Source organism: Ovis canadensis, chromosome 1 (assembly GCF_042477335.2).
Source record: "Ovis canadensis isolate MfBH-ARS-UI-01 breed Bighorn chromosome 1, ARS-UI_OviCan_v2, whole genome shotgun sequence".
Lineage (NCBI taxonomy): Eukaryota > Metazoa > Chordata > Mammalia > Artiodactyla > Bovidae > Ovis > Ovis canadensis.
In genome coordinates, this window is record NC_091245.1 from 166686781 (window position 1) to 166700922 (window position 14142).

Consider the following 14142-nt stretch of genomic DNA (forward strand, 5'->3'; position numbering starts at 1 on the left):
ATTTATTTTCTCGGGCTCCAAAATCACCTTAGATGGTGACTGCAGCCACTAAATTAAAAAATGCTTGCTCCTTGGAAGAAAAGCTATGACAAACCTAGACAGCACATTAAAAACCAGAGATGTTACTTTGCCGGCAAAGATCGGTATGTGTAGTCAAAGCTACGGTTTTTCCAGTAGTCATGTATGGATGTGCGAGTAGGACCATAAAGAAAGCTGAGCGCCAAAGAATCGATGCTTTTGAACTGTGGTGCTAGAGAAGACTCTTGAGAGTCCCTTGGACTGCAAGGAGATCAAACCAGTCAATCCTAAAGGAAATCAACACTGAATATTCACTGGAAGGACTGACGCTGAAGCTCCAATACTTTGGCCACCTGACGTGAAGAGCGACTCATTTGAAAAGACCCTGATGCTGGGAAAGATTGAGGGCGGGAAGAAGAAGGGTGAGGGGGCAACAGTGGGTGAGATGGTTGGATGGCATCATCCACTCAAGGCACATGAGTTTGAACAAACTCCCAGAGATAGGGAGCTACAGGGAAGCCTGGCCTGTTGCAGTCAATGGAGTTGCAAAGAGTCGGATAGTGGTTAGGGACTAGACAACAAAAGTCAAACCATTATGCTGTATACCTAACACTTTTATAGTGCTGTATATCAGTCTATCTCAATAAACTGGAAGAAAATCTATTACATAACAAAGTAGAGAATTAAAAATGACAAATAAGAAAAAACATCAAAGAATATCTGATGTCAAGATGATTCTTCCTCACCCAGAGCTGTGACTGCTGCTCTGGCCAGAAGGCCTTTTGGCTTCATGGTATTATGTTCCACTTAATGGCCACACTCAAGAGAATATTCTATTCTAAATAATCTTCTTCAGGGGCTAACAGTTCCCACCTTCTTGAAAACACTGGATGGTTGATCCCTCTAGAGCACAGGTTTTGAGTTAATATAAGAATGCATGCGTGGAGAGGTGGGCAACGGCATGAACAGCCACACTTCCAGAAGGTTTTAACCAGCATGCAGGGCAGAGGTAGAGAAAGTAGGAATGAGCAGGAGAAGAACCCAGGGTAGCTGGGTGGGCAGAGCCAGTGGCCAGGGAGGTTCTAGTTTGCTCAGCCTCGGGGCATCCTTCCCCTTTACGTGGTCACGCTGAAGTAGTGCCCAGGCCTGGCATCTGGCCAGCAGCTTAGGCCCACCACCTCCCACTGCCTCCTGGACCATGGACCCCCACAAAATGAGAGAGCTTGGAGCCTTCCTGTAAATGTGTGAGCAGGACTGGAGTGTTCTGAACACAGACGAAATGAGCTTCCTGAGGGAGTGGGTGGAGAGTATGGGGGCTAAAATGCCACCTGTTTCTCATAAAACTAAATCAGAATTAAACACTTAGGAAGCAAAAGCAGATAGCAAGAAGGTGAAGGAAAACATAAAGACAGACAAACCATCAACTGAGAAAAGTGATCTAGAATTTGATAATGAAGGTGTGATTGAACCAGACCATAATGCCCCTCAAGAAATGGGAGATAAAAATATAGCAATAACTAAGGAGATGATGGATCAGGCAAATGACTAAAAAAAATAAGTGGATGCCACTGATGCCCTAAATGGTGGTGAGCTACAGAATGCCAACGAGTTGTTCAAAGATGCCATCAAGCTAACCCCTTGTGTGGCCATTCTGTACGCCAAGAGAACCAGTGTCTTCATCAAACTGCAGAAGGGAAATGCTGCCATCCAAGCCTGTGGAAGAGTTATTGAAATAAATCTGGATGCAGCTCAGCTATACAGGTAGCAAGGGAAAGCACACAGACTTCTGGGCCATCAGAAAGAAGCTGCCAGTGATCTTGCCTCTTCCTGTAAGCTGGATTATGAAGATGCTAGTACAATGCTGATGGAAGTTCACCCAAAGGCCCAGAAAACTGCTGATACTGGAGAAAGTATGAGCAAAAAGCCCAAAGAGTGAGAGATCAAAAAAAGAACAGAAAGGGTTAAGAAGGCTTGGGAAGAACATGAGAGAGCCCAGATGGAGGAAGAAGCCAGGGGACAATCAGGAGCTCAGTACGGTTCTTTTCCAGGTGGCTCTCCTGGGGGAATTCCTGGTAATTTTCCTGGAGGAATGCATGGAATGGGAGGGGGGCATGCCTGGAATGCCATGAATGCCTGGATGAAAGAAATTTTTAGTGACCCAGAGGTCCTTGCAGCCATGCAGGACCCAGAAGTTATGGTGGCCTTCCAGGATGTAGCCCAGAACCCTGCAAATATGTAAAAATATCAGGGTAACTCAAAGGTTATGAAGCTCATCAGTACATTGTGGGCCAAATTTGGAGGTCAAGCATAGTGCCATTCTGACAAATAAAGTCCCTGCCAGAGGAAAAGCAACTTAGATCACTTAGTGGATGGTGCAATAAAACAAACCAGTGTACTTCTGACCTTCTCATGAAGAAAGTTGGGGAGCTTTGAAGATAATCACTAGGCCCTCTGCCCCAGATGCAGCTGAAAACATTTTACAGTGGTTTGCCATTAGGTATTCAATTCAGATAATGTTTTCCTACCTGAGATTAAAAACTTCAAGCAATTTAAAAACCTTAAATATTTAAAACAAATTAAAAGGTGTGTTAAACCCTACATTTTTCCTTACTAGTCATTTTGGTTTTTTTCCTTTGAATTAATTAGGCAACAAAGATACTTCAGTATGGAATATTCATTGTTCAAGTTTGAGTGAAATAAAGCTTTATTAGTGGGAGGAAAGTATAACATTTAAATAAAGTTTGAGTTGGACATGTAGCCACTGAGGCATTTTGATTTGTCTTTTTAATTGCGTTGTTATTATTATTTTTAATGATTTGTTTCTGTAAAACTCTTGGGACCACCAGTCTTGCAGTAGGACCTGGGTAGGGCTTCGAAGTATTTGGCAGGGCAGTGTGAAATGAAAATGTCTTCTGCCATGTTAACCAACAAGAAATGTCACAGCCATCAGTGATTGATTTCTGGCCTCCAAATGTGAATGAGGGCTCCCCAAACTGTGATCCAGCAGATGCTGCCATCCCCTGCCCAGCATGGTGATCACTGAGGAACTGTGAGAATGCAAGAAGCAAGGTCAACAAGGAAAGAGGATTGGTCCCAGATATCTGAGGTGCATACAAAAGGAACAAATTTAGTGATCCCAGAGGCTTACACCTTCCCATACTGTAGAATGCTAAATTCCTTAACTTGATATCTGATCTTTGATGTTCAGACTGCCTATTCTCTCTTTTGCAAACTTGTATACAGCCTGACTTCACCAGCCTCTTTAGAGCTGTTTTATCAGAGCTGCTGAGATGCTGTCTCCTGGGCTCAGGGTACAAAACATTCCCCCTAAATAACTTAACTCTCTACTTTCAGTCTGTGACTATAGACTTTAGTCTATAGCGGCAACCAATCTACTACATTTTATGTCACATGTACCCTTGTGCACCTGCATTTATATCTTACACTGTGGTGAAGGGCTGGTTTTTAAAATGCTGCAGTAAAATTGTAATACTTAGTTCTGCTCTTATCTGATATCTAAAATAAACATTTCATATTTCCACATCAGTTCAGTTCAGTAACTCAGTTGTATCCATCTCTTTGCGACCGCATGGACTGCAGCACGCCAGGCCTCCCTGTCCATCACCAACTCCATGAGTTTACTCAAACTCATGTCCATTGAGTCAATGATGGCATCCAACCATCGCATCCTCTGTTTTCCCCTTCTCCTCCTGCCTTCAATCTTTCCCAGCATTGGAGTCTTTTCCAATGGGTTTGTTCTTCATATCAGGTGGCCAAAGTATTGGAGCTTCAGCTTTAGTATCAGTCCTTCCAATGAATATTCAGGACTGATTTCCTTTAGGATTGACACTGGTTGGATCACCTTGCAGTCCAAAGGATTCTTAAGAGTCTTCTCCAGCACCACAGTTCTAGACATCAATTCTTTGGCACTTAGCTTTCTTTATAGTCCAACTCTCACATCCATATATGACCACTGGAAAAACCACACCTTTGACTAGAAGAACATTTGATGGTAAAGTAATGTCTCTGCTTTTTAATATGCTGTCTGGGTTGGTCATAGCTTTTCTTCCAAGGAGCAAGCGGATTCTATTGTCATGGCTGAAGTCACCATATGCAGTGATTTTGGAGCCCCAAAAAATAAAGTCTCTCATTGTTTCCTCATCTATTGCCATGAAGTGATGGGACCGGATGCCATGATCTTAGTTTTCTGAATATTGAGTTTTAATCCAACTTTTTAACTCTCCTCTTTCACTTTCAATAAGAGGCTCATTAGTTCTTCTCTTTTTGCCATAAGGGTGGTGTCATCTGCATATCTGAGGTTATTGATGTTTTTCCAGGCAAACGTGATTCCAGCTTGTGCTTCATCCAGCCCAGTATTCTGCACGATGTACTCTGCATATAAGTTGAATAAGCAGGGTGACAATATACAGCCTTGATGTACTCCTTTCCCTATTTGGAACTAGTCTGTTGTTACATGTCCAGTTCTAAATGTTGCTTCTTGATCTGCATACTGATTTCTTAGGAGGCAGGTCAGGTGGTCTGGTATTCCCATCTCTTGAAGAATTTTCCACAGTTTGTTGTGATCCACACAGTCAAAGGCTTTGGCATAGTCAATGAAGCAAAAGTGATGTTTGTCTGGAGCTCTCTTGCTCTTTTGATGATCCAGCGGATGTTGGCAATTTGATCTCTGGTTCCTCTGCCTTTTCTAAATCCAGCTTGAACATCTGGAAGTTCATGGTTCACATACTGTTGAAGTTTTGCTTGGAGAATTTTGAGCATTACTTTTCTAGCCTGTGAGATAAGTGCAATTGTGTGGTAGTTTGAACATTCTTTTGCATTGACCTTCTTTGGGATTAGAATGAAAACTGATCTTTTCCAGTCTTGTGGCCACTGCTGAGTCTTCCAAATTTTCTGACATATTGAGTACAGCACTTTCACAGCATCATCTTCCAGGATTTGAAAGAGCTCAACTAGAATTTGATCACTTCCACTAGCTTTGTCCATAGTGATGCTTCCTAAGGCCCAGTTGACTTTGCATTCCAGGATATCTGGCTCTAGGTGAGTGACTATACCATTGTGGTTGTCTGAGTCATGAAGATCTTTTTCTGTATAATGTTTCTGTGTTTCTTGCCACCTGTTCTTAGTAGCTTGTGCTTCTGTTAGGTCCATACCATTTCTGTCCTTTATTGTGCTCATCTTTGCATGTAAGTTCCCTTGGTATCTCTAATTTTCTTGAAGAGATCTCTAGTCTTTCCCATTCTATTGTTTTCCTCTGTTTCTTTGCATTGATCCTTAAGGAAGGCTTTCTTATCTCTCCTTGCTATTGTTTGGAACTAGGCATTCAAATGGGTATATCTTTCCTTTTCTCCTTTGCCTTTAGCTTCTCTTCTTTTCTCAGCTTTTGGTAAGGCCTCAGCAGACAACCATTTTGCCTTTCTGCATTTCTTTTTTTTAAATTTAAATTTATTTATTTTAATTGGAGGCTAGTTACTTTACAATATTGTATTGGTTTTGCTTTTTCTTGAGGATGGTCTTGGTCACTGTCTCCTGTACAGTGTCACTAACCTCTGTCCATAGTTCTTTAGGCAATCTATCAGATCTAATCCCTTAAATCTATTTTGTCACTTCCACTGTACAATCGTAAGTGATTTGATTTAGGTCATAGCTGAATGGTCTAGTGGTTTTCCCTATTTCTTCATTTCCACATAATGGGAAAAAAAGAAAGATGATTCCAGGTCAGAGAAAATTTATGATAAAAACCATACATTGTGACTAATTTGAGTTTATGCCAGAAATTCAAGAATAGAACAATGTCAAAATTTTCTACACACTTCATTACACAACAGACTGAAGAAAAGTCATATGATTATTTTAACAGATGCAGCAAAATTAGGAAAACTTAATAGTTTGTAATTTTAAAATATCTTAGTAAACTAGAACTAAAGGGAAATTCCTTAAATTCATAAAATACATCTACCAAAAACCTATTTCAAACATCACAGTTAGGGATAATCTTTTCAGAAATACCTTCAAATAAGTCAATAAGACCCTACTAAACTCACTACTATTCAACACAGTACTAGACACCATAAACAATGAGCAAGACCAAAAAAAAAAAAAAAGTTAAGAGTTGTAAGACTTGCAAAGAATAAAGCAAAATTGTCATTATTTTCAGATGATAATTTCAGAGACTCTAAAAATCAGGAAAATATTTTTGTAGGATTGTTGATACAAGATCAACAGACAAAAATCACTACTATCCAGATAGTCTTAAAACATCTTAAAAATGTAGCCGTAACATAATTCTATATTTATTAGCAATGAAATCTATAGCTACTACTGATAAATCAAGCTAAAGATTTATGTAATGTCATAGAGAAAATTATTTATTAAGGAACAAAAAAGAAACCTGAATAAATAGAGAAGAAAATTTTGCTTATGAATTGGAAGGTTTTTGATATAGTAAAGATGTAATTTTACCACATAAATGCATAAATTACAACAGTTTTCAATACAATTTCAACAATTAGTGAACTAATAAAATTTTTATTAGTTTCCTACAAGAGCTTCTAGAACAAAGACCCCCAAAAGATGTTCTCATTATAGGGGACTGAAATGCAAAAGTAAAAAGTTAAGCAATACCTGGAATAATAGGCAAATTTGGCCTTGGAGAACAAAATGAAGAAGGGCAAAGGCTAACAGAGTTTTGCCAAGAAAACACACTGGTCATAGCAAATACCTTCTTCCAACAACACAGGAGAAGACTCTACACATGGACATTACCGAACGGTCAATACCGAAATCAGATTGATTATATTCTTTGCAGCCAAAGATGGAGAAGCTCTATACAGTGAGCAAAAACAAGACCGGGGTTGACTGTGGCTCAGATTATGAACTTCTTATTTCCAAATTCAGACTTAAATTGAAGAAAGTAGGGAAAGCCACTAGACCATTCAGGTATGACCTAAATCAAATCCCTTATGATTATACAGTAGAAGTGACAAATAGATTCAAGGGATTAGATATGATAGAGTGCCTGAAGAAATATGGATTGAGGTTTGTGTCACTCTACAGGAGGCAGTGAAGAAGACCATCCTCAAGAAAAAGAAATGCAAAAAGGCAAAACAGTTGTCTGAGGAGGCCTTACAGATAGCTGAGAAAAGAGAAGTGAAAGGCAAAGTGGAAAAGAAAAGAAAGATACACCCATTTGAATACAGAGTTCCAAACAATAGCAAGGAGAGATAAAAAAGCCTTCCTTAATGATCAATGCAAAGAAACAGAGGAAAACATTAGAATGGTAAAGACTAGAGATTTCTTCAAGAAAATTAAAGATACCAAGGGAACATTTCATGCAAAGATGAGCACAATAACGGACAGAAATGGTCTGGACCTAGCAGAAGCAAAAGATATTAAGAAGAGATGGCAAGAATACAAGAAGAACTATACACAAAAGATCTTCATGACTCAGATAACCACAATGGTGTGATCACTCACCTTGAGCCAAATATCCTGGAAGGCAAAGTCAACTGGGCCTTAGGAAGCATCACTACAAACAAAGCTAGTGGTATTGATAGAATTCCAGTGGGATCTATTTCAAATCCTAAAAGATGATGCTGTGAAAGTGCTGCACCCCATAAGCCAGCAAGTTTGGAAATCTCAGCAGTGGCCACAAGACTGGAAAAGACAGTTTCCATTCCAATCCCAAAGAAGGTCAATGCAAAAGAATGTTCAAACTACCACACAATTGCACTTATCTCACAGGCTAGAAAAGTAATGCTCAAAATTCTCCAAGCCAGGCTTCAGCAATACATGAACTGTGACCTTCCAGATGTTCAAGCTGGATTTAGAAAAGGCAGAGGAACCAGTGTCAGATTGCCAACATCTGCTGGATCATCAAAAAAAAGAAAAAAAGAAAGAAAGAAAGAAAGAAAGAAACAAGAAAGTCCCAGAAAAACATATATTTCTTCTTTATTGACTATGCCAAAGCCTTTGACTGTGTGGATCACAACAAACTGTGGAAAATTCTTCAAGAGATGGGAATACCAGACAACCTGACCTGCCTCCTGAGAAATCAGTATGCAGGTCAAGAAGCAACATTTAGAACTGGACATGTAACAACAGACTGTTTCCAAATTGGGAAAGGAGTACATCAAGGCTGTATATTGTCACCCTGCTTATTTAACTTATATGCAGACTAAATCATGTAAAATTCCAGGCTGAACAAAGCACAAGCTGGAATCAAGATTGCCTGGAGAAATATCAGTAACCTCAGATATGCAGATGACACCATCCTTATGGCAAAAAGCAAAGAAGAACTAAAGAGCCTCTTGGTGAAATTGAAAGAGGAGAGTGTAAAAGTTGGCTTAAAACTCAACATCTAGAAAACTAAGATCATGGCATCTTGTCCCATCACTTCATGGCAAATAGAAGGATAAACAATGGAAATGATGAGAGACTTTATTTTTTGGGGCTCCAAAATCACTGCATATGGTGACTTCAGCCATGAAATTAGAAGATGCTTGCTCCTTGGAAGAACTGCTATGACCAACCTAGACAGCATTTTTAAAAGCAGAGACATTACTTTCCCAAATAGGCCCATCTATCAAAGGTATGGTTTTTCCAGTTGTCATGTATGGATGTGAGAACTGGACTATAAAGAAAGCTAAGTGCCGAAGAATTGATGTCTTGAACTGTGGTGTTGGAGAAGACTCTTGAGAGTCCTTTGGACTGCAAGGTGATCCAACCAGTCAATCCTAAAGAAAATCTGTCCTGAATATTCATTGGAAGGACTGATGCTGAAGCTGAAGCTCCAATACTTTGAGCACCTGATGCATAGAATGGTCTCATTTGAAAAGACCCTGATGCTGGGAAAGATTGAAGGCAGGAAGAGAAGGGGACACCTGAGGATGTGATGGTTGGATAGTATCACCGACTCAATTGACTTGAATTTAACCAAGCTCTCAGAGTTGGTGATGGACAGGGAGGCCTGGCATGCTGTACTCCATTGGGTGACAAGGAGGTGGACATGACTGGGTGACTAAACTGAATAAAAATTTTGAGAGTCCTATAAATTAAAAGTAGCACAAGTATAAATGCTTTGAGAATAGCCAACAAAGTAATGGCAGTGGTTCTTCTGAGTAGACAGAATGTGAAGGAAGTTGCAAAGAAAACAAAAGAGATCAAATCTCAGTCAAGTTTTATTCTTCACCATAACAGTATCTGAAGGACGCAGTGTGAACATTGTGACCACTCTGGCTGCAGAACTCAGGACTGTTTTAATGACATCTTGACTTTTCTCTATAAACTTTTCAAATAAAAAGAGATAATATTGGCTTTTTTTTTTTTTTTGGACAGAGTCTCTTTTGAAGTTGAACTTCCCTGGTTGCTCAGCAGTAAACAATCTGCCTCTATTGCAGGAGATGCAGGTTTGATCCCTAGGTCAGGAAGAACCCTGAGAGAAAGAAATGGTGACCCACTCCAGAGTTCTTGCCTGGGAAATTCCATGGATAGAGGAGCCTGGCAGTCTACAGTTTGTAGAGCTGCAGAGTTGGACACAACTTAAAGACTAAACAACAACAACCCTGAAAGTGAGCAGACAATAAGATGATTTTTTATTTTAATTTATTTCATCTAAAATACTTAAGGTTTCCACATAGGTGGGTTACAAACAGGTTAAATTCTATTCGGTTATAAAAATAAAAGGAAATGAATCCTCTGAAAAAGCAAGTTTATGGCAATTGATTATTAACACTAACTTTTACTATAAAAACTGGCACCACTGAAAAACAGGAAAAGGGCACCATTTACTCAGTGATATGTTTCTACAAGGCTAACAATGTCTAAAATCCTAGAAATTATCTGAGTTTAGAGATTGATTTAGACTACTAGAAGTTACAGATAATAACAGCCACTATGGAGAACAGTGTGGAGATTCCTTAAAAAATTGCAAATAGAACTGCCTTATGACCCAGCAATCCCACTGCTGGGTATACACACTGAGGAAACCAGAATTGAAAGAGACACGTGTACCCCAGTATTCATCGCAGCACTGTTTATAATAGCCAGGACATGGAAACAACCTAGATGTCCATCAGCAGATGAATGGATAAGAAAGCTGTGCTACATATACACAATGGAGTATTACTCAGCTGTTAAAAAGAATACATTTGAATCAGTTCTAATGAGGTGGATGAAACTGGAGCCTATTATACAGAGTGACATAAGCCAGAAAGAAAAACACCAATACAGTATACTAACACATATATATGGAATTTAGAAAGATGGTAATGATAACCCTCTATGCGAGATAGCGAAAGAGACACAGATGTATAGAATGGACTTTTAGACTCTGTGGTAGAGGGAGAGGGTGGGATGATTTGGGAGAATGGCATTGAAACATGTATACTATCAGGTAAGAAACGAATCACCAGTCTATGTTCGATATAGGATACAGGATGCTTGGGGCTGGTGCACGGGTATGATCCAGAGAGATGATATGGGGTGGGAGGTGGGAGGGAGGTTCAAGATTGGGAACTCATGTACACCCGTGGCTGATTCATGTCAATATATGGCAAAACCAATACAGTATTGTAAAGCAAAATAAAGTAAAAATAAAATTTTTTTTAAAAAAAGCACTGCTTTTGACCTAAAGTAATTATCTAAAAGTTTTCACGCTTGCGCCAGCTATAGAGCATTCTCTGGCATCTTGGCCTTGTATTAGTCATAAGATTAGTACCCTAAGTGATCATTTCAGCTTTAATCTTTCTGAACATTGTTTTCTAGATGTTGAGCTATTTCAACTTCTGCTTGTTTGTGTTTGCTGAACATCACACTGTCTATACTGGCTTGTATGGTTACTGGTTCTAATCACATTCTAAAACTTTACTGTGTGTTTCTATTACTAAGAATCATTTTTTTCTGATTGTTATCAAAATATTAGCACTTTTTTTCTCAGAACAAGAGCTATATATAAGTGAGTGAGCTTCATGAAGCTAATGGAATGAATTTTTAATCCTTTAAATTTTCATTAAGCATTAATACAAATTAAAGCTCATTAGTACTGAGAATGTTTAAAAAAAATCCAAAGACTTGTGAAGGAGAATCTCTTTGAACAGAGTGGGGAGGATTTCTGTAGAATCTGATATCCAACCTTGGCATAGAGTTTATCTGGGCTGGAGAGAGCCAGCCTGTTTCTCAAGCTCTTGATATTCTGCTCAGTATGATTTCTATTTGATTCAAGAGAACCTAGAGAATTTTCTTATAGAGGAAGATAGAACATGGAATTTGCAAATTGGTATTTCCACTCTCACTTTAGTAGCATAATGATTTATTTTAGGTAAAGGGTTAATACTGATTTGATCTTGTATATCTTTAAAGGATATGAATGAATTAAATCAGGAAGAAAATTGTATTTCTCAAGTAAAATGATATTCCTTAATACATTTCAAAGATTATTCTTCCACCTGGTGATTTCAGTATAAGGAATGCTATCCAGGGGAAAGCTTGAATTGGACTTGCTTAATCCATCCTCGAGAATGTTACCATGGACAACATATAATAGGAAGTGCCTGTAGGATTCGTCAGTTGGCTAGACTCTAAGTAATAGAGGAATGACTGGGTGCGTGACAGAGCATCCCTCTGTACACTTCAGAAGAGTTTATCTTATGTCACAAGGCACGGGTAGTATATTTGTATGCTCCGGAGAAACTGGTTCTAATCAAAGTTAAAGAGTAATTGAAATCTCTGATCTAGACACATGGTTGGAACTATCTCATATCTAATGTTGGGGCTTAAGAAAAGGCTTAAGCAAGAGCATGCATGATTAAAGATTAAAGGAATTAGGATTATTTGGTTTGGAAGAAAGCACGATAGGGAAGTGTCCGACTGTGAGTCTTTAAACATGACATTATTATTTAGAGGACATTGACCAGCTGTTTTTCAGCCCCAGTGTGACTTAGATGAACAAAATATTTAAAATAGTAACAATAAATATAGGCTAGATCATAAACTCTAGAATAAAGATATTAAGGGTTAGAAGAGACTGTATATGTGGCTATTGTAAATATTTAATACTTATGGGAGCTCTTTCATATGGCTTCAGCCATATGAATCCCATAACATACAGATTGCGCTAACATTCTTGGTGATATATTCATGGCATTCATTTCAATTAAACAAAAGTAGCTATTGACATGACTACTTAAATTACAAGGTAATGAGTTTTTAATATCACTGTAAAGCAAAAAAACAAGTTGTTGAAGTAGCTCTCTTTCTTTTAAATCACTGATGTCATTTCCAAATTAAGCTAAAGATGGAAACTTTGTGATATGCACTCTGATTCTTTGATTCCATGGTCATAATAGAAAGGCATTCAGCAGAGTGAAGGAAAATTGCATTTCCTGAAGCTTCTACATTTTTACATTTTTCTTAGTGACAGTTACAAGCTGAAATAATTATGAGTTAACTGGACATGGAACAACAGACTGCTTCCATACAGGAAAAGGAGTACGTCAAGGCTGTATATTGTCACTGTGCTTATTTAACTTATATGCAGAGTACATCATGAGGAACGCTGGACTGGAGGAAGCACAAGCTGGAATCAAGATTGCCGGGAGAAATATCAATAACCTCAGATATGCAGATGACACCATCCTTATGGCAGAAAATGAAAAAGAAATAAAGAGCCCCTTGATGAAAGTGAAAGAGGAGAGTGAAAAAGTTGGTTTAAAGCTGAACATTCAGAAAACTAAGATCATGGTATTCGGTCCCATCACTTCATGGCATATCGATGGGGAAACAGAGGCTGACTTTATTTTGGGGGGCTCCCAAATCACTGCAGATGGTGATTGCAGCCATGAAATTAAAAGTTGCTTACTCCTTGGAAGGAAAATTATGACTAACCTAAACAGCATATTTAAAAGCAGAGATATTACTTTGCCAACAAAGGTCCGTCTAGTCAAGGCTATGGTTTCTCTAGTAGTCGTGTATGGATGTGAGAGTTGGACTATAAAGATAGCTGAGCACTGAAGAATTGATGCTTTTAAACTGTGGTGTTGGAGAAGACTCTTGAGAGTCCCTTGGACTGCAAGGAGATCCAACCAGTCTATTCTAAAGGAGATGAGTCCTGACTGGTTCATTGGAAGGACTGATGTTGAAGCTGAAACTCCAATCCTTTGGCCACATGATGCGAAGAGCTGACTCATTTGAAAAGACCCTGATGTTGGGAAAGATTGAGGGCAGGAGGAGAAGGGTACGGCAGTGGATGAGATGGTTGGATGACATCACCAACTCAATGGACACGGGTTTGGGTATATCCCGTTTGGGTTTGTGATAGACACGGAGGCCTGGCGTGCTGTGGTCCATGGGATTGCAAAGAGTTGGACACGACTGAGCGCCTGAACTGAACTGAGTGAAGTCTATGTGGGTGACTGTGCTTTCCTCCATTAGCAGAATGAGACTGGGCTAAGTTGAGTCATAGACAAGACAAACTAGGGGACAGAGCTACTAGCACATCAGCATAATTCTAGCTAGGGACATAAATAAAGTTGATTAAGCAAATAAGTTGTGTCACTACATGTCAATGTATGGCAAAACAAATACAGTATTGTAAAGTAAAATAAAGTAAAAACAAAAATTTAAAAAAAATAAAAAAATAAAAAAGAAGTGAAAAATGAAAAAAAAAAAACTCATAATAGACAAAAACAGACGTAAGGACGGAGTGTCTCTGCCACCAACTAAAATACCTTTGCCTGTCTTAATGTCATGAAGATAATCTTCTGGTTTCTTTGAGAAGTTTACATAGCTTCTGCAATTATATCTATAATTCAAACTATAATAGTGTGAAATAAAGATTAAAGTTCATTGTTTTCCATTGTGGTATCCAATTGATCCAACAGAATTTTCTGAAACAACTCTTTCTTCCTCATTAATTTCTTTAGCACTTTGGTTGAAAATAATTGAGTACATGTGTATGAATCTGTTTTTGAATGTTCTATTCTATTCCATTGATTTATATTCCTAATTTTATACCAACACCACTTTGTCACGAACGCTGTAGCTTCACAGTTTTGAAATAGTTCTGACTATGAAAGTTTCTTTCATTATGTTAAAAATTTAGAAATGACA

General features: G+C 38.6%; 1 pseudogene; it reads left to right on the forward strand.

Moving 5' to 3' along the window:
• Positions 1 to 1216: 1216 nt before the first annotated feature.
• LOC138430737 (hsc70-interacting protein pseudogene) lies at positions 1217 to 2329 on the forward strand (annotated as a pseudogene).
• Positions 2330 to 14142: the final 11813 nt, after the last annotated feature.